The sequence below is a fragment of the Rhincodon typus genome, chromosome 4 (assembly GCF_021869965.1).
Source record: "Rhincodon typus isolate 14 chromosome 4, sRhiTyp1.1, whole genome shotgun sequence".
Classification (NCBI taxonomy): Eukaryota; Metazoa; Chordata; class Chondrichthyes; order Orectolobiformes; family Rhincodontidae; genus Rhincodon; species Rhincodon typus.
The window spans coordinates 31,208,589-31,229,635 of NC_063335.1; positions in this window are offsets into that span (position 1 = coordinate 31,208,589).

Here is a 21,047-nt window from a genome sequence, read left to right on the forward strand (position 1 = left end):
AAGACCTAAATGATATCAAGGCTTGGTCTAATAAGTGGTAAGTAATATTCATACCATACTTGTACCAGATGTGATGTAAGGTGTGGTGTTTAAAGATATTTTAGTATCATTTATCTTTGTATTTGGATTTTTGAATTTCAGTCATGATGTCTGAATTTTTTTGTGTACCTGAGAGGTTTGATAATTTACTTGTAATTATTTTTGTAGCCATGGTGATTTTTATCTTGCAACCCCACCTTGTGCCCAGAACCCCACCTCAGGTAGTTCTGTCTTGGGGATTGCCATTGACCAGAAACTGAACTGGACCAGCCATGTAAATACCGTGACAGGTGTTGGACAAGGTTGGAAGTGTGGGATGTTCCGGTATTTGTTGCCCCTTTCTCTCTTTGTGCTTGGTTTACACCTAGGACCAGTTGGATAACATCTTGGCAGACCAGTTTGGGCAGTCTTGGGCAAGAGGTTCCCATGTTAGTAGGAATACTGCATTTCTTCAGGAAGCTTCGAGGACACCCTCAAGGCTTTTGCTCTGTCCTTCTGTGTGACCCACCCAATGCAGCTGATTAACCCTAAACAGTACTTCAATCCTGGAGATGTTGGCCTGTGAGAGCACGCTGCTATTGGAGTTCTTATCCTATCAATTGATTCGCTGGTGATATTTCTGCAGCATTCACAATGTCTGCTGTTCATTCCCTGGGTCTGTAACAATTTGAAAGGGCAGGTAACTTGAACTTGGTGCTGGGTTTAAGGTCTTTGTCATTAAGCAGTCTGTCCCTCAGATGGTCAAAGGCTATGCTGGCAGCTTTGAATTTCACCGTTGATATCTGCACTCAGGCAGAGGAAGCTCACAAGGTATGGAAATTGATCCACAATATCTAGTAGCTCACAATAGATCCAACAGTTTTGCATAGTGGGTGCAGACTGGTGGTGGACGTTTAGGATGTCTATCCTAAGGCTCATTCTCTTGTATGCCTCCCAAATGGATTGACATTAGTTTGGAACTTGTTCTCAGAGAGTTCACAACCACAAACATTTCCTGGGTAGTGCAGCTTGATGACAGAGTTTGAGGCTGTCCTTGTTTCTGGCCTGGAGGAGATGTTGAATAGTTTTCTGCTTATCCTGTAGAGAAGATCTACTTCACCAGATTTTGGAAAGGAATATTACGGGGACAAAAATGGAGAAGCGCAGTGACACATCTTTGTTTGACCCCAGTTTGCACACAAATTGGATCAATGGTGAATCTGTTGGTAAGGATTATGGCTTGTATGGCATCATGGCACAGCATGGTGATGTATTTCTGAGGATAGCCAAATTTGCTGAAGCTGCTCCATAATTCACCTGAGCTGACAATCAATAACCTTCATGGCGTCAAAGAAGACCTTATATAAAAGTTGCTGACACTCTCTGCATTTTTCTTGGACCTGGTCTTGTTGTGAAAATTATGTCCAATGTACCTTTTGATGGTTGGAATTTACATTGTGACCCCAGTGGGAGCTATTCAGCCACTGGGCAGAGGTGATTGAGGAAGGATTTTTGCAAGATCATCACAACAACAGTGTATCAGAGATTCCTTGGAACACTGTCTTCCTTCCAGATGAAGGAGATGAGGTTATGTTTACAGGCCAAGGGTGGCTCACCATTGCCTTTCAGTATTTTAGCAGAGATTCAGTCTGCAACAATAGCCTTGTTGGTTCCCAACTCTCAGATGGCCTTTCCAACCTCATATTGCGCTGGTGTTTTGTAAGGACACTCACATCGAGGACCAAATCTCAATTGAGGAGACCGTTAAAGTGCTCCTTCCATTAAGTGCTGACTGCCTCTCTGTCCTTGATGAGTGCCATTCCATTCTTAGCTCTAATTATAGTCAGTCCTTGAGTGCATAGTCTTCACTGTGCTGACAAATCCATGTGCATCGTGACTGTCAATGAGTTGCTCTAATTCCTATGCTCTTTCTACCTCCCATCTATTCTCTAAGTCATGGGTCTTTTGATAAATCTCAGTCTTCATTTGTTTGTAGACCTGCTTTCTTTCCTTTGAGTTTCAGTGAAGCTTCCAGTTGAGAAACAACCTGTGCTTGTGATTTAGCTGCACCAAGATCTGGGTGGAGAAACCACAGACGATGTTGATGATGGATTAAAAGGCAGAGCAAGCACTGTAGATTTTCACTTGCACCCTTTGAATGAGCATTACCAGGTTGCATGGAAAGCACTAACTGATCAGATAATTTTTCCTGGAGTCCTTGAGTCTGTGGACAGTGATTTTGATTTTTCCTTCAGCAAATTCTGCTGTTGCTACCATTTTAGGCCGGGCTGATGGTGCTAGCAGACTAGACCAGACAATAGTTCGTTCAGCATTTGTCAGCTCCTGCCATGGTGTGGGAGATTTGAATCTCTTTGTGATCACTCACTCAGACAGCAACATAGTCAAGCTGATGCCAACGTCCAGAAAGACCATAAGGTCTTGTATTTGTGTCCCTGATGGAGCCGTGCTGCAGTCATTTTGTGAGGATGGGTTTCCATTGGTACGTGCCTTTCCATTACATTCCTTGTCAATCACGCCTTTCCAGAAATTTGTACCCATCCCATTCCTGGCAATGAAGTAACACCAAGGAGAATCAGCCTTTCTTCCTTTTTGACATTGGACAATCAGTGATCAAGACTTGAGTAGAATTCCTCTTTGCTGTTATCTGTTGTTTCTAGGGCTGGGTGTACACTCTGATGATTGTGATGTACTGCTTGAGATCAGGGTGAGCTGAAGGGTCTAAAGGCATTCATGCATCTTACTGGGGAGCTTACTGAAATGGTCAACAAGCTTACTTATTGACCAACCCAATGAGTTTGTGTTCTTCCTCAGACTTACCTTTCCAGAAAAAGGTGTAACCACACTTTGGTCTCTGAGCTGACATTCTCCTGGCTGCTGTATCTCACTCAAGGCAGCAATGTCAATGTTGTAGTGCAGGAACTCTTGGGCTATGATAGAGATGAAATATTGAGGTCTTTCATTGCTGGGGTCGTCCGTGAGGGTCCTGATGTTCTAGATTCCATACTTTACTGTTAGAGGGTGGAATATGCCTGTGTGTGGATTGTTTAAACTTGGGGTAGACGTTACAGTCTGCCAACCACGCGGGTCTGGCAGAGCAAGGTCTTTGTCTGATGGCAGGGATCTCTGAGACAATAGGATACCAGGCTCTGTTACATGGATGAAAACAAACAGAATCACATGCCCCCATCCTAGGAGCCTGCAGTCCTGCTTGTTTGTCAGTCAGTGTTAATAAAGAAAGGTTACACTGAGAAGGCAGCAGAATCCAGTGTGACCAGGCAACGGAGAAGGCCCACAGCTACCTCTTGAGTCACTGGGCCACATAGCCTTTGTTATTATTGTACAGGTGGCACTGTCTGCCCATTTGTATAGAACTGTCCTTTAAATAAAATGAATGAAAAAGACAGTAGCGGCACCAAAGGAATCAACAACAGTTATTTTTTCAACGTGGAAGTCATTTTGCTTGATTACAGGCCGTATTTCAAGACTAACATCATTTTTACTTTCGCGTTTTTATGTTAACTACTTCATCCTACATTTGGAAGCCATTTTGAGCAAACCAGTAGTAAGATGATGGTTTAATTTTCACAGTATAATTATGGTTCTTTCTCATTTCCTCTCTTTCTTTGTCTTGTTAAAAAGCATTTCAATGTCCAAAACTACTGTTTATCAAGAAGGATACTTACCCAACACTTGTCAATTTTCACTGCCCATGAGAAGGTGAAAACAAGCCAAAATTCATTTGCTTTCATCTCCAACACTTTTTTCCCTTATTAAATGTGGAAGGTGTTCAATGAATAGTTATTGAGGTTAAAATTTAATTTTGGCAGGAAAGAGAGACAGGCAGTGGTGAATTGGTATTCAGTCCTATTTTGTGCCCAGCTGACTACTCTTTTTCATTGTCCTACCTTTTATTTTAATAGCAACCAACCTGAAATTCAAAGTTTTAAATTCTGAGTTTGGCTGGTTTTCTTATTAAACTTTAATGTTTTAATAGCTAATTATGAGAAAACGTGCCATTGAAGCTATTAATCACATAAAATAATGCTCTAATAATTCAAAAGGTTAGCTGCTTCAAATAAAGTTTGCCAGTTTCTCTTGCTTTTCTCTAAAAACACTGATAAGCTTTTCATTGTTTCTGACATCAGTTATGTTAAGTTGGACATAAAACAAAACTAGCTAACTAACTGACCTATTTATGTAACCTTTTAACTTATCCTCAAGCACAAGTATAATTTAGTATAGAACTGTCCTTGAAGTGAAATGAATGGAAGACTGTAGCAGTACCAAAGAATCAACAACATTCATTATCTTCACTTAGATCCCCAAAGAAACAAAACAGACTCCATCATTCACTATTGGAAAAGGATTTACAGTTTTAGTGCATTTTATGAAGGATCTTCTGGAAAGATATTACTTTGATAACTTTGATTCACAGCCTAATGAGACCATGTAGAATGAAATTATAGGAAACCACATATCCTTCAACAGTATCAATAAGTTTAGATGCATAAAATTTCACTGCCTGTTTGCATTAGACTTTTAGATGCTGTTGACATCACCAGAACTGCCTATTACACATTTCAATGTTTTTGAACATTTCTGCTCATTGCTTCAATATCACAAAATTAAGCAATCATCCAGGTTATTTGTTTCCCTGAATGAAAACAAGTTGGCATTGTGAATAATTAAACTTTCCACGTAGACTCCGCAACATACCTTACCCCTATCCAGAGAAGAAAATTTGAATCTACATTAAAGTGACATTTTCATGAACTTGCAGTTGCACTGAGCGAGCTTGAATTAATGATTGCTTAGGGATACAAGTTCATCCTCAATGGAAATGGGACAAGGGATAATAATTACATTACTTCCACTTAGTTCCTTATAGACAACACAGAGGTGACATTCATCTCATCTGTCTGGGTTGAGGTTGAGTTGAAAGGCCAGTGAGCTGACTTACTTTGTCACTGTTCCTGTCATTGTAAATTCCACAGATTAAAAATCTATTTTACATCATAGCTTACTTATATTGCAAAACCAAAACACTTGATATTCACAGTCTTGTCTAAAAGTTAGATAGTTATACATGAGACAATCAAATGTTGCAAAATAAGGATGATTTTTATTTTCATTTTCAATGACACAAAATCACGTTAGCATTTTGTAATTCTAGCACTTGTACAATTTCCCGAAATGAGTGAATGCATGCTTATTGATCTGCAGTTGCAGGGGTGTGTTAGTTTCAATGTATTTTCTTGTATTATATAATATATATATAGGCTGGACATGTATGCAATGAGAAAGCACATAATCTCAAAATCAAAATCAAAACAAGATACAATTAACATCAAAAAGAGATTCTAGTTAGTATTACTTTATCATTGTTGCCAGGTCCCACATAATCTGCCATGCAAAGTGAAGAGGGCCATCCATTTCTGAAAGTTTGTTGTTGCCAAAAGGCTTGAGCTGCATAAAAATGGTCTTATGCATAAAAATAGAATGATGTGAACTATGCATTAAAAATAATATGAGAAGTCTGAAACCTGAAGGAGACCACACTACGCCCTCTTGCATCAAGAAACACCAGGAGTACACTTCGACCCTCAGTACCTGCCCTGGAGCTGTCCACATGAAGGTGCTGAAGATGACAGCTGCAGATGTTCTGGGTATACAATTAATTCAGGCTGTAATGTATCATAATAATCAAGCCTGGGCAGATGTGACCTGCAAACTAAATTACTGACCAAAGTCGGAGCAACAACCTTGGTGTCGGGCTATGGGTCAGGAGAGAAGGTTTGATATCTAAGCAATCCTCCAATCCCATGTAACAAAAGAGAAGGGTAATCAAGGGTATAGCAGCTAATATATTGAGTTACAGCTAGAAAATTAATTTCAAGATGGCTGTCTGTTTGTTCTCTTTCTTCAAAGTATAATGATCAGACTTCAGTTTCTTTTCCTTGTTAAAAGAACTGTGCAATTGCAACTGAATAGAATAATTAATTGTCATGGAATAAAAAGCTGTTACCATTTTATTGGGATATTGCACGTTCGGCTCTCATGGATGGAGGAACTTACTTCTGCAATTGCTTTGACATGGCAGCTGCTTCTAGTTGATATGTCAACATGCATCAGCATTTTGCTTTCCAATGCAATGCCACTTTGACCTTCAGTTGCAATGAGCAGTTGTGTTTCCTGGTTCTCACAGCTTCCTCATGTGAATTGTAAGAATCTCAGAGGCTGCCTGTAAAGGAATATAGTTTTATGTGCCCTGGAGGGATGGTGGTTGTGGAAGTGGGTAGTGCTGCTGCCTGCAACACTTTCTGGTGTAAAGCTGCCCTAAAATCATAAATGGTACATTCTATGTATTTATATAGATCTCCCATCCTTCCATCCAGATCATGACAAATTGTGCTACTTATTATAAGGGAGTTAGAGACCACCATAATTCAATTGGTATCTGCTGAAGAATGCAGCTAAACATTAGTGAAATAATCCTAACCCACAGATAATAAGCAACATTTTTAAAGTAGAGCACTGACTTATTTGCTTAACAGCTTCATAATAATAACACATTTTAACAGAACTATATTATTTTCTTCAATCTCTGAAACTACTAGCTATAGTGTCCTTTAAGTGACCTTGTTTGTGCACTGTACTGGTTGCTTTCAGTAGTTGTTGTCCCCTGTTGACCTTGCTTGTGCATTGGAATGGCTGCTTCCAATAGCTGCTGGCCCCTATTGCAGTATTTTGAACCACACAGCAGTGAGTCTGCACTGTAGAACTATTCAGGAATCAATACTGCATCATCCAGCCAATAAAGGAGCTGCCAGTATGAATTAACTGAATGTAGTTGCTTTAAAGCAGAACTGCAGTCTTTAAGGAAAATCCTTACATGATTACTAGCCCCCAACACTGAATCAATATTTTAATGCAAGGAGTGAATCTGCTATAATTTAATTTTGGTCTGCTGGTCTGACACACTTCTCTGCACAGTGCATGATGAAACTAAAACTGGTAATGACTAAAAACCATTACAGGATTGGGAGCATGTTAACAGTCTAATACCACCTCCATTCATCAGTGATTTATGAACTGATTTCATACACTGTATATTTAGTAATGAACCTAAAGCCATCAAGGGATATAGATGGAACCATCAGTAGAACTAGACCTTTGAGAATGGGAAATAACATTATTACAAATTCATAAACTATGTATCCACCCACCTACATCCCTCCCCTAAACCTATCTACCTTCCTTTCCCTCTCTCTCTTTCTCATTAAATGTTTTTTTTTATTTACTGCCTACACCAAAATGAACATTCACACCATGTTCATTCACTGAGGTCTTATTCCTATAATAATCAGCAACAAGATTCCTCAAGGACTTTTTCAAGATCATGACCCTACACAGGGTAATCATTAGACAGACTTATTATTATTTTCCTAATTAATCCAAAACAACCTTGATTTCCTATGGCTCTTTCCTGCTGAGCAATGATTTGAATATACCCATGTTGACAAACACAGAGTCACAAATTCTGCTTCATTTATCATTTGACATGGACAGTGTCAGTCTGCTTCCTCATGCATTAATTGGGAGTCGGGTGAGTGATGAATAAAAGGCCAGCAGAAATGGGCAAAGAACCTATGTTTTAACTTTTGTCCCAATGCTTCAAATGCAGGCACAGGCAGCAGGAAATACTAACAGCATTTTAGCTGATTGTTCTCAACAGCATTAAAGTAAATGAAGAATCTATTATGAATCTCAGCTTTACGTGAAATGCTTGCTCTGCCACTCACAATGATTTTATCTTAGTGGGTTGGGAAGTCTTGTTCACATTCTGCAGAGCAATTGCCTTAAAAATATCTCCTTAAATGCACTTGATTTCATAGTATTTTGATGGTGGAGCCAACCAATGCTTTTTGTTTAGAAACGCCAGTGTTTATAACGATTCTGTGAAGTAGATGGCTTGTAAATTTCAAAGTAAAATAAATAGTTTCGCAAATATAATTTTAAACAATGGAATGTTAAATTGCAAAATGGTAATATTAGGCAATTCTGTCTTAGCTGAAATTAGTTTCAATCATATCTATGCTGATGTTTTTGTAACTAGTATCTTCACGGTTTGTTGTTGCAATTTTTAGTGTGAAATGTCTGTAAAAATGATTAATGTTTGAATTCATACAATTTAAAAAGCTTTAAAAGGTACAAAATACTTGTATACAATCCGCCTTTAAGAACTGAATTCAGGAATGCTAGACTTCATTAATGTAAAGACTGGAAGGGACAGAAGATAGGATCATTTTGGCTATTTTGGCTTTTCGGTTGTTTTTAATTATTTTGCTTTAAATTAAAAATACTGCTGCATTTTCTTTATCCATCCTAAGGGAAATTACTTTAGTATTAAATAGAAATATGAAGCTAATGTTTCTGGAATCAACTAAATGGCAATGATATGACGATAATAAACATCAAAGAATTAGTGTCTAATGAGTCATTGCTATTAACTTATAGAGAAATTCCCAGCCTCACTTACAGTCTAAAATAGTAGATAACATAAGACCTCTTCTGCAAGTTCTTACTAAATGATCACATAGACAGTCTCACTAGGATTTCTGGAAACCTATTAGGTGAAAAAGAAAGTGTATCAGGAATTTGGTTCAAAAAGCTGTCTGCTATCCCTAACTGCTGCATAAGTAAAGATATTGATATAATTACAGACACAATCAAATGTAAACATTTGTATCATTAATACACTGTTTAAAAGTTGGAACAGCTTATCTGATAATTTTGATATATGCAAACCAATTATCAAATGATATGTAATTGTAGTGTGAACATATGGGTAGAAACATTGCCGTATATCTCTGCGGTGAACAGGACAGTCAACATGACTTCCAAAGTCTGCCAGATGACAAGAGTGCCCAAAACAATAGCAGAATTTATATTTAGGATGCATTAGTATCCCAACAGTCTTTGATGCAATTGTTGAAACGGAGCTCTAGAATGTACTGAAATAAATTTTATATCCTCATATGAGTTTTAACATAATGCTAGGGAGGCGAAGGCCTAGTGGTATTATCACTGGACTATTAATCCAGAAAATCAGCTCATGTTCTGGGGACCCAGGTTTGAATCCCGCCACAGCAGATGGTGGAATTTGAATTCAATAAAAATCTGGAATTAACAGTCTAATGATGACCATGAATTCATTGTCGGAAAAACCCATCTGATTCACTAATGTCCTTCAGGGAAGGAAACTGCCATCTTTACCCTGGTCTGGCCTATATATGACTCCAGACCCACAGCAATAGGGTTGACTCTCAAGTACCCTCTGGGCAATTAGGAATGGGCAATAAATGCTGGTCTAGCCAGCAGTGCCCTCATCCTGTGAATGAATTTTTTAAAAATTCAGGCAATATCATGACAATATTTACCAGATAAAATAAATGCTGACAGTGTGAGGTAAGGTGCAGAATTGCCAAAGCCTTGTTGTTTTTGTTTTGCACCCATGTTGAATGAGGTCATAATTTTGAACAAGAACATTGGAGTTGACTTCTGAATAAATGACTTGCACTCTCAAATAAAATAACATCTAAAACATGGGCGCAATTCAAAATGGGAAATCAGTGAAGGAGCCAAAAATTTCGTGGGATGCCATCTGAGTGTCTGACCCAACCATGCCCCATTCTCAACAGGTGCATTGGTTAAAAATTGGGGGCCATTTTTCAAATGGGATTTTCTCATGCAAAGGCACTGAGAACTCCCCTCCATGCCAATAGATGCTATTGTTGCGTCCTCATCCTGTGATGCACTGACTTCTCTTATAATGACAACAGCAGGTATCAAATAACAGGCAAGATGGAATCTTCCTACTCCATTTTGGTGAATGTGTATTCCATTTGGATTGTGTTGGTAGACCTGTGCTGCATGTAAGTGCCTGTCACTGGAGGGAGTTGCTCTGGATATCCTGTGATGAAGGAGAGAGTGTTGGTCTTTTAATAATGGTGGCAAGTGCACAATAGCCCCTGAGAAAGTTGAGTATATGGGGGTTGGAGACAAGGGGTTGTGCTGCTACTTGCTGCTATATAACATTAATAAGTCATAATGTTGCTACAGTCTGTCTTACTCCACCTAGTGTGAATACTGAATATTTTTTCAGCACTGCAGTTCAGCATCTGCTGGGGCTGTTAGTGTTTATCCTAGCTGCCACCTCCTGAAAAGCTCCACAGTCCACATTCATTATGACCGTGACAGAGCAGTTCCACCCTCAGCTTTCATCCCTCCATATATAAACACAAATCAGTTATTTAGTGGATATGTTCCTAGTACGGTTTGTTTTTTTCTGTCTCTCTTAAGACAATAATACATTTGCGTCTTGACTAGGATTGTAAAGAGTTTATTCCATGGGTAGGTTTTTCCTCTTATTGTCAGTAGAATTTCTGCACCACTTTTCCAACAGTTTAAATGGCTCGCCCCTCAAATTTTTAAACATGGTAGATAAAGATAAATTATTGCCACTGGTTGGAGATTCAAGCAGGCATAGTCTGAGAATTAGGGCCCGACCACTCAGGAGAGATGTTAGGAAGCACTTCTACACACGAAGAGTGATAGAATCCCTATAGTGTGGAAGCAAGTTATTCGGCCCATCGAGTCCACATCGAACCCCCTCCCCGAAGAGCATCCTACCAGACCCGCCCAATTCCTGTAACCCTGCATTTCCCAGGGTTAATACACCTAGCTTGCACATTCCTGGATAGTATGGGGCCATTTAGCATGGCCAATCCACTAACCTGCACATCTTTGGACTGTGGGAGGAAACAGGAGCACCCGGAGGAAATCCATGCAGACACGGGGAGAATGTGCAAACTCCACACAGACAGTTGCCCGAGGCTGGAATCAAACCTGGCTACTTGGCGCTGTGAGACAGCAGTGCTAACCACTGAGCCACCCAGCTGCCTGAAATTCAGCCAATCGTATCTAACTAGTTCTTTTGAAGACCAATCCAATCAGACTCTCTCCCACTCTAGCTGGATATCCCTGTAATTGTTCTGAAGAAGAGTCATGGGCCCAAAATGTTAACCCTAAAAAAGTGTGGTAGATGTTTAGAACTCTCTTCCGCGCATGACAATGGATGCAGGTTCAGTTATTAGTTTTAAATCTGAGATAGATAAATTTTAGTTAAGCAAAGGTATTAAGGGATATGAGCCAAAGGCAGATATATGGAGCCAGGCCACACATCAGGCATGATCTCATTGAATGGCAGAACAGGTTTGAGGGGTTGAATGGCCTCCTCCTATTCCTATGTTCCTATCTGTGGCTCTCCACCGTCTTTGGTAGATTCTCAGCATGATGTCCAGAAAAGCAGAGGAGATCTTGGGAGTACCAAGCACAAGATTATGTCCTGCAAGTGCTATATGGCTCTGGAATTTGTAAACAATGCTATTAAACCAATCTATTTATTAACATCAGAAACAAAATCAGAAGTTGCTGGAAAAGCTCATTAGGCCTGGCAACATCTGTGAAGAGAAATCAGAGTTAACGTTTCAGGTCCAGTGACCCTTCCTCAGAGGATAATGCTGGGTTTGAAAGAGAAGAGAATTTTAGCTCTAGTGGTTCACATCAGCAGGGGAACATTGTAATTCGCATGATGGTACACATGTAGCCTCATGTCATAACAGTTACAGGGTAAAATTGCTGAAATAATTTCATCTGTGTATATTAACTGAGCTGATCAGGGACCATCTGACACAAGACTTTGGAATATTTAAAAGGATGTGACCACTTAAAATGAGTGGCTGGAAGTAGTTTCCAATATTTAGCAGTCTTTCATAAAGGTTATGTGGGAAATAAATAAGTAATGAGTGAAAGAAAGCTTGTATAAATTGCAGACTAGCCTAATGGTATAGGAGTTGGGGCATTATGTTAAGGGTTTACAGGACATTGGTGAGGCCTCTTCTGGAGTATGGTGTCCAGTTCTGGTCACCCAGTTATAGGGAGGATATTATTAAGCTGGAGAGAGTTCGGAAGAGATTTACCAGGATGTTGCCAGGTATGGAAGGTTTGAGTTACAAGGAAAGGCTGGATTGGGTGGGACTTCCTTCATTGGAGAGTAGGAGGTTGAGAGGTGACATGATAGAAGTTTACGAAATAATGAGAGGAATAGATAGAGTTGATGGTAGTTGCCTTTTCCCTAATTTCAAAACAAGGGGCACATTTTTAAAGTGAGAGGAGAGAGATTTAAAAAGACATGAGGGGTAAATGTTTTGCACGGAGGGTGATTCGCATGTGGATTGAACTTGATGAACTGATAGATGCGGGTACAATTACAACATTTAAAAGACATACGGATGTATATATAAATAGGAAAGGTTTGGAGGGATATGGGCCAGGACCAGGCAGGTGGGACTAGTTTAATTTGGGATTATGTTCGGCACGGACTGGTTAGACCGAAGGGTCTGTTTCTATATGACTATGATTCTATGTAACCACTGTCAATTGTCATAAAAAAAACCATCTGGTACACTTGACGGTTCCTCCAGAGAAGGAAATCTATCATCTTCCCTGGTCTGGTCTACACGTAACTCCAGACCCACAGCAATTTGGTTGACTCTTAGCTGCCCGGCCTAGCAAGTCACTCAGTTGTAACAAAGAAAATCTAAACAAAGGAATGACACTGGATGAAAAATCTGCCATTGACTCAGACACCAAAAGCAACAAAGGCAAAACAAATCTGTCAACACCCCTTACCAGCACCTGGGGCTTGTACCAAAGTTGGGGCAAAGATAAGGTGAATAGCAAAGGTCTTTTCACTAGGGTATGTGAGTTCAAAACTGGGGAGATATTTTTAAGGTGAGAGGAGAAAGTTTTAAAGGGACCTGAGGGGCAATGTTTTTACACAGAGGTTGGTTTGTGTGTGGAATGAACTGCCAAAGGAAGGGGTAGCCACAGGTACAGTTGCAACATTTAAAAGACGTTTGGATAAGTGCATGAATACGAATGGTTTAGTGAGATATGGGCCAAATGCAGGCAAGTGGGACTAGTTCAGTTTGGGAAACTTGGTTGGCATGGACAAGTTGGACTAAAGACATATAAGGGACAGTCTGTTTCCATGCTGTATTACTCTATTATCCTATAATTCTATAACTGTCCAACCAGCTAGTGAGCAACAGCTTGACATAGGCATACTTTTGGAATCATACCTTACAATGTCCTAGCCACCACCATCTTCATCCATACTGAGCTGGCAACACAGTGGTATGTAGACAGAAATGAGTTGCCGTGGGAATCTTCAACATTGACCCCATGAAATCTTATTGTATCAGGTCAAACGTGGGAATAGAAACCTCCTGCTGATTATCACCTGCAGATCTTCTCGGTGATAAATCAGTACTCCTCCTGATTGAACTTTTTGGAAGAAGCACTGAGGAAACAGTATAGAATGTACCCTGGGTGAGGGAAAAATGCCCATCTCCAAGAAAGAGAGGTAGCAAGAACTGCCGATGCTGGAGTCAGAGATAACACTCTGCTGGAGGAGAGAATTGGAAAAACACAGAGCTGGAGGAGCACAGCAGGCCAGGCAGCATTAGAGGAGCAGGAAAGTTGATGTTTTACGTCGGCACCCTTCTTCGGAAATGGGGAGGGGGAAGGGAGCTCAGAAGCTTGTTAGAATCATGATTGAATTATCTGATAAAGTCCTGAAGGATATAAATGCTAGGCTGGGCCTGCAGCAAGTGGTGACAGAAGCATCAAGAGGCAAAAATCTCCTTGATCTTGTTGTCACCAGTTGACCTGTCACAGATGCAACCATCCATAATGTATAGTCCTTCTGGGAATGACATTCCATCTTCAGCATTCAGGATATCCTTCGTGGCCTGGCATATCCCCCACTCAATCATGACCATCAAGCCAAGGGATCAACACTGGTTCAATGGACTGTATGCCAGGAGCAGCACCAGGCATACCTGAAAATGAGCTTTCAAACTGGTGAAGTTATAACACAGGACCACAAGCAAACAGCAAAAATAACATGCAATAGACATGGTGAATTGATCCTACAACCAACAAATCAGATCTAAGTTCTGCAGTCCTGCCGCATCCAGTCATGAGGCCAATTGAACAACTCACTGGAGGAGGAGGCTCCATAAATATCATTAGTGATGGAGGAGCCCAGCACATTAGTCCAAACGAAAAGGCTGAAGCATTCGCAACAATCTTCTGCCAGAAGTTTCAACTGGATGATCCATCTCAGCCTCCTCCTGAGGTCACTAGCCTTGCAAATGCCCCTCTTCAGCGAATTTAGCTCAGTCCATGTGATCCAAAGAAATGGCTAAATGTACTGGATACTGCAAAGGCAGTAATAACAATCCTATCAGTCTAGTAATGGGATCAAGGGTTACGGGAAGAAGGAAGGAAAATAGGGTTGAGAAAATACCAGCCATGGTCAAGTGGTAGAGCATACTCGATGGCCTGAATGGCCTAATTCTGCTCCTATGTTCTGGTCTAGTTTACATCAACAGCAAACCATCAAAAGAAGAGGTTATCAACAGTACCATCAAGGAGCACTTGCAAAGGAATATCTTGCTCACTGACACTCAATGCCACTTGACTCCTGACCTCATTACACCTTTGGTCCAAGCATGAACATAAGAGCTGAATTCCAGAGTTGATGTTTGAGTGTATGTCCTTGACATTAAGGCAGAATTTGACTTAGCGTAGCATCAAAGACTCCCAGCAAAACTGGAGTCAATGAGAATGAGGAGGACTCGTCTCTGCTGATTGAAGATATACCAAGTACAGTGGAAGATGGTTGTAGTTGTTGGTCGTCAGTCATCTTAGCTCCAGGACATCTCTGCAAGAATTCCTCAGGGCAGTGTCTGAGGCCCAACCGTGTTCAGCTTCTTCATGCGTCTCTCCATCATAAAGTCAGAACTGGGGTGGGATGGGGGTTTGAATGTGGTGGTGGTGGGCAGCTGATGATTGTATAATATTCAGCAACATTCAGCAACAATTGTTTTGCATCAGAGTTTACTGTGGAGAAGGATATGGAAGCTAAAGGGCTTGGGGAAATAAATTGTGATATCTTGAAAAGTGTCCATATTACAGAGGAGGAGATGCTGCATGTCTTAAAATGCATAAAGGTGGTTAAGTCCCTGGGACCTGATCAGGTGTACTTAGAACTCTGTGGGAAGCTAGAGAAGTGATTGATAGGCCCCTTGCTGAGATATTTGTATCATTGATAGCCACAGGTGCGATGCCGGAAGACTGAAGGTTGGCCAACATGGTGCCATTATTTCAGAAAGGTGGTAAGGAAAATATAGGGAACTATAGACCAGTGTGCCTGTCATCAATGGTGGACCAGTTGTTGGAGGTGATTCTGAGGGACAGGATTTACATGTCTTTGGAAAGACAAGGACTGTTTAGAGATAGTCAACATGGCTTTGAGCATGGGAAATCATGTCTCACTAACTTGATTGAGTTTTTCAAAGAAGTTACAAAGAGGATTGATGAGGGCAGAGCGGTGGACATGATCTATATGGACTTCAGTAAGGCGTTTGACAAGGATCCTCATGGTAGACTGGTTAACAAGGTTAGAGTACAGGGAGAACTAGCCATTTGCAAACAAAGTAGGCTCGAAGGTAGGAGACAGAGGATGGTGGTGGAGGGTTGCTTTTCCACTGGAGGTCTGTGACCAGCAGTGTGCCACAAGGATTGGTGCTGGGTCCATTGCTTTTTGTCATCTATGGTTTGGATGTGAACATGAGAGCAATGGTTAGTAAATTTGCAGATCACACCAAAATTGGTGGTGTAGTGGACAACAGGATCTTGATCAGATAAGCCTGTGGGCCGAGGAGTGGCAGATAGAGTTTAATCCAGATAAATGTGAGGTACTGTATTTTGGAAAGGCAAATCAGGGCAGGACTTATACACTTAATTGTAAGTTCCTGGGGAGCATTGCTGAACAAAGAGGCCTTGGAGTGCAGGTTCATAGTTCCTTGAAAGTAAAGTAACAGGTAGACAGGATAGTGGAGAAGACATTTGGTACACTTGTCTTTATTGGTCAGTGCAATGAGTATAGGAGTTGGGAGGTAATATTGCGGCTGTACAGGACATTGATTAGGCCACTTTAGGAATACTGCATTCAATTTTGGTCTCTTTGCTATAGGAAGGATGTTGTTAAACTTGAAAGGGTTCAGAAAAGATTTACAAGAATGTTGCCAGGATTGGAGGGTTTGAGCTACAGGGAGAGGCTGAATAGGCTGGGGCTATTTTCTTTGGAATATCAGAGGCTGAGGGGTGACCTTATAGAGATTTATAAAATCATCAGGAGCATGGATAGGGTGAATAGTCAAGGTCTTTTCCTCAGGGTAGGGGACTTCAAAACTATAGGACACAGGTTTAAGATGAGAGGGGAAAGATTTAAAAAGGAACCTGAGGGGCAACGTTTTCACACAGAGGGTGGTGCGTGTATGGAATGAGCTGCCAGAGGAAGTGGTGGAGGCTGGTACAATTACTTTTAAGAGGCATCTGGATTGGTATATGAATAGGAAAGGTTTGGAGAGATACAAGCTAAATGCTGGGAAATGGGATTAGATTAATTTAGGGTATTTGATTGGTATAGATGAGTTGGATCAATGGGTCTGTTTCCATTCTGTACAACTCCACGACTCTATTCATGAATCCTCAGATACTGAAGCAGTCCATGTCCATATTCAGGAATAATTCAACAACAGCGAGGCTTGGACCGAGAAGTGGCCAATAACATTTGCACCTCACACGTGTCAGGCAATGATCAGCTCTAACAAGACAGAATTTAACCACTATTTCTTGATGTTCAATGACATTATTGTCACTAAATTCCCACTGTCAACACCCTGGGGGCTTACCATTGACCAGAAACTAACCTGGATCAACCATGCAAATATTGTGGCTACAAGAGGAGTTGAGAGGTTAGGAATTCTGTGGCAAGTAACTCAAATCTTGACTCCTCAAAGCCTATCCACCATCTCTATGCCACAAGTCAGGAGTATGATGGAATACTCCCCAATTGCCTGGATGAGTGCAGCTCCAACAACACTCAAGAAGTTCAACACCATCCAGAGCAAGGGAGCCCACTTCCATTACCTTCAACATTTGCTCCCTTCACCACTGAAGCACATTGGCAGTAATGTGTACCATTTACTAGATAGACTGCAGTCATTGACCAAAGATTCTCTGTCAGCACCATCAATAACTACAACTTCTACCACCTAGATGCAATAGACGTACACAAACAACACCACATACAAGTTCTTCTAGAAGCAATGAGCTATCCTGACTTGGTACTGTATTATAATCCTTCATTTTCACTGTTTGAAAATGCCAGAACTCCCTATGACAGCACTGTGCCTCTTCCTACCACCCCTAGGAATGTAGTAGTTTAAGAAGCCAACACAACACCATCATCTCTAAGGCACATAGTAATGGGCAATAAATATTGGCCTCGTCAATGTCAAGCAACAAAAAAATGTTTCCCTATTCATGAACTCAACTCTTACTCAATCACAACCACTTCCCCAATCATGACCCCTATTCTTCCCAACAAATTGTAATCTCTTCACAGATTCCTCACTTCCTCAATTGTGATCATTTACTTTCCATCAACTGTGACCCCCTTTTGTCCCAGGTCACAATCTCCACCCTGCCCAATCAAGACATCCAATTGTCACCAATCATGGTCTCCACATTTTCCCACTGGCCACCTCCACTTCACCCCAATAGCAGCCTCCCTCTCCTTCAAATGTGACCTACTGTTGTTCCATTTCATGTTCTCCACTCTTGTCATTTGTGACACCCAATTGGCTTGAATCTCAATTTCCGCTCTATCAGTTCCACAATTGTGATATCAACTCTTCCCCAATCGCAAACCCCACTCTTCCCTAATTGGGATCTCCAGTCTTATCCAATTGCGACACCACCCTGCCCTAATCATGACCCCTACTCTTCCCCAATCTTAATGTCCCCTCTTTTCCAGTCATAACTTCCACCATTCCTAAATGTGACCTTCTTAATAGCTGCCTCATCCTTTTCCATATCATGACCTTGATCCACCCAGTCCCTCCCCTATCTATTGCCATCTTTACCTTCCCTGATGGCTGTTGCTGCAACAGTCTTAGATCCTACTGTCCACACTCTTCCAAAAATGTTCCTTTCCTTGATGATTTGTCTTAATTTCCAGCCACAAAGTGTTGTCAGCCTGATTTACATCCTGAGTTAAGGTCTGGGCTTATCTGTTTTTCCAAGATGGAAGTTTGCTTTTCTTCTGCTGTGTTGATTAGCTATCTCTAGAAGGGACAATATCTCAAATAAACCAAAATATTCTTAAGAATGCATGTTAGTTAATTATTGCCCATTAATTAATAGATTGTTTCATTATCCTACAAGTTTATGACTGTGACAAATATTTTATTTTGAAAATGTTGGTCTGTTCATTTTGAACAGCATATGTGAGAAGGAAAAGCCAGGGAGTGTTCTGGAGATCCCTGGTCCTAAATCAAAGGTTAGTCCTTCAATTCCTGGTCTGGTGACATTAATTGACAGCTATTTCTGAGTCCTTTGGCAGCTCCTTGATTAGCTGATGCCCTGCGATTAGCAACCTGGTTGTCAGGGATTTCATTTCACAGATTGAAAACGACAGTTCTCAGGAAGACAGGCAGAAAGAACGAGACAAAGACTCTCAATGATTGGGTGTGAATCTGTAGCCAAAAGGCTATCGGTGTTTAAAGGTTTCTGTCAACTTCACCAGGAAACATTGGTGTTCTGAGGCCATCAATTTCCAGGCACTTGGATAAGGGGGAAATCAATGGCATCTTATTATTTTCATTTATAACAGAGTTCAAGATAAGATATAAAGAAGATTAAACTGTACTGTTCATTCATATATCTCATGCAAATAAAACTATTTGTTGGTTCAAAGTCTATTGCCTCGACTTCAAATAGGTAGGGAAATTATCCTGAGCTTAGAAATTTTAGACCCACAGGCATTTTCCACATTACTCCTGATCAGTTTCCCATTCTAAACAAATGGTCACTGTTGCTGGCTGTTGGATGAGAACAGAATAGCAGGCAGATACTCAAACAGGAGGAAGATGGTGCAGGGATAAGGTTTAGACAAGTTTTCCAAATTGGAGACAGGTAACACACACAAAGCCAGCAAGGCCTGATGTCATAGGTGCCAAAGGAGCTCTCCTGGTCCCATAAAGGAAATAAAAGATACCTCTCCTGGCCTTAACCTCCCTATGTAGAAGCCTGCTCAGAAAACAAGGCATGGGGAGGCAATGGTCTAGTGGTATTACCACTGGACTGTTAATCTAGAGACCCAGATAACGTCCTGGGAACCCAGGTTTGAATCCTATCACGGCAGATGGTCGAATTTGAATTCAAGAAAAAACTGCTCTAGAATAAGAGTCTAATGATGACCATGTGTCAATTGTCAGGAAAAACCCATCTGGGTCACTAATGCCCTTAAGGGAAGGAAACTCCCCATCCTTACCAGATCTGGCCTACATGTGACTCCAGACCCACAGCAATGTGGTTGGCTCTTAACTGCCCTCTGGGCTATTAGGGATGGGCAATAAATGCTGCCTAGCCAGCGACGCCTTCATCTCGCGAATGAATAAAAAAAACTTTGTTAACTTAAAGTACTGTAGAGAGTGGATGGTGAAGATGAAGTGAAATTAAAAACAGAAAGTGCTGGAAAAACTCTACCAGATCTGACAGTACCTGCGGAGAGAAAAGCAGAGTGAATGTTATGAGCCCAATGTCCCTTCTTCAGGACTCATAAATCTTATGAACTCTTCCCATGAGCTTGCTCTGCATGAGCAGTGTCCAGTTTTCTTTCAAACACTTCATTTGCCTAGCTAACTTTTCAAAGGAAATGAAAAATGCTACAGCATCCCTTTCAACAAATTTTAGGAGGCTTGTACAAATGTAAACAGCTCCACACTGGGTCTTGGATTAGTTTTAAGTCTTTCTTCATCAGAACATTCCCTAGAGTCAGAGGGTTCTTTTCCTAGTTCTGGCCTTTAAAGCTGGTTTTACCCCTTTTCTGTACGTTTCCCTAGACTGAAATGCTCTTTTCCTTCCTTTTGTCTCCCTCTAAAATGCTGTCTTTCTTTTTCTGAAGTATTCTTGGTTTTTTCTGTCTGTCCAAGTTTTGTTTTAAATTCATATTTCCTTTGCAATTTTAAACTGTTTCGTAAACAACTTCTTGCTAACTAGTTTGCATCACTTTTCTTCCAACTTCAAATGTTGTTCTGATACTTTAATTATGTCAGCTTTCTTAGCCTGTGCTTTTAACTCTAATCCTAAATTCCCACCCAATTTAATACGCTTAACCTTGTTCATTCACTCCAAATCATCCAGGGATAGAATCTTTAGCTCTAAAAGTTTCTCAGCAAACGCCAAAGCCATTTTGATAGAATAAAGCAGAAAGAAACCTGGCATATTTCCTTTCATCCTTATTCTGTTACTAGCATTCCTCTTCATGATTAAGTGATGTTCTTATTGGGTATCTAGCTGCAATTCTCCACTTTGATATTATGACAAAGGCTGGAGGAGTGCTCTATCGCTCTTGATCCACAACTCCATGTATTGTAATACAAAAATCAAAATTGTTTTTTTTCCAGTTGCCAAGATCAATTAACTATGTTATCTACATCAGTTTCTAAACAAGATCTATCAAGCAGAATTTTTATCAGACAAACTTATTATCTAAACAAAACATATTTAATAAAGGTGCAATATTAGGTTAGCATACACAGTCAGTAATATAGAGCCTTAATATTTATCCCTCTAAATATTTCCAACTTCTCTATGAGAGCTAGGAATGGGCAATAAATGCTGACCCATCACTGATGCCCACATCCCATGAATGAATCACAAAAACCACATAATGCAAACATACATGTGCACTTCAGAGAAATAGAGAACAAAGGAATTGGCTTGATGAGAGAAAAAAAACACCT